The sequence below is a fragment of the Limulus polyphemus genome, unplaced genomic scaffold, assembly GCF_000517525.1.
Source record: "Limulus polyphemus unplaced genomic scaffold, Limulus_polyphemus-2.1.2 Scaffold1950, whole genome shotgun sequence".
Lineage (NCBI taxonomy): Eukaryota > Metazoa > Arthropoda > Merostomata > Xiphosura > Limulidae > Limulus > Limulus polyphemus.
In genome coordinates, this window is record NW_013667560.1 from 23,895 (window position 1) to 27,068 (window position 3,174).

A 3,174-nucleotide genomic window follows, 5' to 3' on the forward strand; every position below is an offset into this window, starting at 1 on the left:
GTCTTAGGACCTTTGCTCTTTTTGATTTACATCAATGAAATAGATGAAGAAATGGTCAATAAATTACTTATATTTGCTGTGAAGAGGATGCTGCTGATTTACAAAAGGATTTAGATCATTTAGTGAGTTGGAAAAATAAGTTATAATAATAATAAATGCAAGATAATTGTCAGGTATACACGAATGTTCATTTTCAGCTTAATACAAGAGTATTATTTAATTTATACTGTTCAAGTGTTAAAGTAAGTTATTTTTACAAGCAATAGGTATGGCAAATTTGCTTACGTAACTGTTTACAAGTCATATATTGTGTAGTTCAATTGTGAATTGAGGTCACATTACTTGAATTTTCTGTATTTTTCTGTTGCTTTAAGTATTGTTACATCATAGCATTTTGTAGTTTATAGAAAGTTCTAGGCCTCAGTTGGGCAATGTATGTATGTATGTATGTATGTATGTATGCGTGTGTATATATATATATATATATCTGTATAGACAACCAAGTTATCGCAAGTTAAGTTAGTGAAAGTAAGACAAAGTTATTGAGAGTTACAGATCTAGACTGTATTTGCAAGTTTAGCCATAAAAAAGTATATAGTGTCGACTTCAAAAATGTTATAACCATAGATTGTATTGTAATAAACAGAGTAGAGGAGAATAATTCATTTTTAAACTGGGTTTTAAAGTAACTGAACCAGCCTATGTGGACTTCTGACATAAAAGAAAATTATTTAAAGCTATATATACAATTGTGGTAACCCAAAGGGTGAAGTAAATAAATTCATCACTAATTATATTGTGATAACAGAGTAGAGGAGAATAATTTGTCTTTTCAAAGTGTGTTCTAAATTAATTGAACCTGCCTATGTGGGCTTTGAGAAAATGAGAATTATTTAAAGTTCTGGATACAACTTTGATAACTAATGGTGTAACAATTTGTTGCACGTACATTTGATGTGTTTTGAATATATTATTTTAAAACAAGTGAATTGTGTGCTGTCTGTTTATTGTTCAAATTTATTGTGAACAAATCACATATACCTATGATAAAGAACCTGGCCCTAACAAATACCTGAGAACAGTGCATGTGAGTTATCATAATTTGAATTATAATTATAATTTGGATGGGAATAATCTTAACAGTGCCATAAAAGAAAGGGATCTTGGTGTAATGGTTGATCAGTTTCTTAAACTATCTCAGCAGTGTGCTGTTGCTAGTGGTAGGGCAAATAGCATTTTAGGTTTTACCTACAGAAATATTAGATACAAGTCTAAGGAGGTTATAATTTCATTGCATAGGTCATTAGTTAGGCCATATTTGAAGTATTGTGTTTAGTCTTGGGCTCCTTACCTTAGGAAGGACATTGAATTGTTGGAAAGGGTTTAGAGGAGAGTTACTAGAATGGTGCCTGGGATGGAAGGGTTGTCATATGATGAGAGACTGAGTTCTCTCAAATTTTCTCTTTAAAAAAGAATTAGAAAGGATCTGATTGAGGTGTTTAAGATTGTAAATGGAATTGATAGTCTTAATGCATCATCTTTATTCATACTTAACAATGAGAATAGTATGACTGGGGGACACAAATATAAATTTTGGCAGGATAGGAATCACCTTCAGCTAAGACAGCAGTATTTTTCTAACGGGGTGGTTGGCCTTTAGAATGGGTTGCCTTTGGATGTTGTAAAGGCAGTATATTTAAGTGAGTTTAAGAGAAAGCTTGAATGATAAGGGCTGGCTTTAAGATTTTTTAAAACTTATTACTTAATAGTTTTAGTTTATAGGATGGGACAGCCAAGATGGACCAATAGGTCCCTTGTTGTCTCAAAACTTATTAATTGTTATATCCCTAAAATTACAACTAATACTTATTTTTTACTTTGTTAACGAACTTAAACTTATTGGAAGACTAAGAATGGAAATTCAAACAATCTATTTCAACTTTCTCTGAAGTTTAAGTTTGTGCTAATCTTTACACTCACACAAGTCACAGTCATATTATCACTATCACAGTATCAGTGTCAAATATATGATCAAGCTTGTTTTCGGCTACTTAAATACTTTAAAGGCCATGGTAATATGCACCTGCAATATTTCAGTACAGAATAGAAATATTCAATTCAAACGTAACAGTATATGTTTTTTACACCAATATTGCTCATATTAAACGGTAATACTATTACAAATTTAGCCTTAACAACAAGGCTTAGACATAGCCTAATTACGTTACTTTTCAAGTTAAACCTAACCTTAATCAACACTACTACAATGAAAACTATTGATACACATTTAACAACTGAATTTCACTTTTTTTTTATAATTATTTGGCAATAGATCTTAGGCAATGACAAAAATGTTAGCTAATATTTAAATAATTGCGGTGCTGGCGTGGTAAATAAGCTTACCATCGCAAATAAAAATTCTTTCCAATACCACTTCAGTGGCGACACCTGGTTCTGTTCATAAGCCTTTCAGGTAGAACTTGTAAGTTGTATACTCAAACAAGCTACTGACCGATGCAATGTTTGGCAACATAAGAATCGAGGGGCTTATAAGTTATAGGGCATCGAGGGTGGGGCAATAGATAAATAAAGATGTTAACAAATACTGAAATATCATTTAAAATTTAACTATTAAAATGCAACATTTTATTAAAGTTAAGAAAAGAACCTCGTAATCTGGATTAACTTATCTTTACCTGAAGCATACCGGCTGCTGTTTCACCTCCCCGTCACGCTAAATTCTCGAATATTATCGAAAATGACGAGGTCCTCCAGCTGTTCAAAACCACAGCAACAAAAACGCTTCCGTTCTCGTTTTCCTCTCTCTCTATCATTTTTTAGTAGATAATTATTTAAATAATTTAAATTCTAATAGCAAGTTAAATTACTTAATTTGTTATTATGATGCAACTGTATTGAAAAAATCTTCATTAATACAGATTATATTATCTATTATTTTAAAAAGTCGTTATCATTATACAAAAAATATTATTTTTTAGCAATTAATACTTTTAAAGTTTAAAGCTTGAGATATACATATGTTATCCAGTGCTTAGAAGTTAGTAATTATAATAGGGTGGTAACATAAAAAACATAGTGATAAATTAAATTATTCAACAAATAAAAAACTTTATAAAAAAAAAATTGATGATATTATCAGGCCCGTACGCAGAA

At 30.7% G+C, this 3,174-nt stretch overlaps 1 protein-coding gene across 1 annotated transcript in view; it reads right to left on the reverse strand.

The window, feature by feature from the left end:
• Positions 1-2,804, reverse strand: part of LOC106465453 (probable ubiquitin carboxyl-terminal hydrolase FAF-X) — a 23,765-nt gene extending 20,961 nt beyond the window's left edge. The window contains exon 1 of the mRNA XM_022393361.1: positions 2,697-2,804. The gene's annotated coding sequence lies outside the window, so the exon portion shown is untranslated. The remainder of the gene's footprint in view (positions 1-2,696) is intronic.
• Between the last annotated feature and the right edge of the window lie 370 nt (positions 2,805-3,174).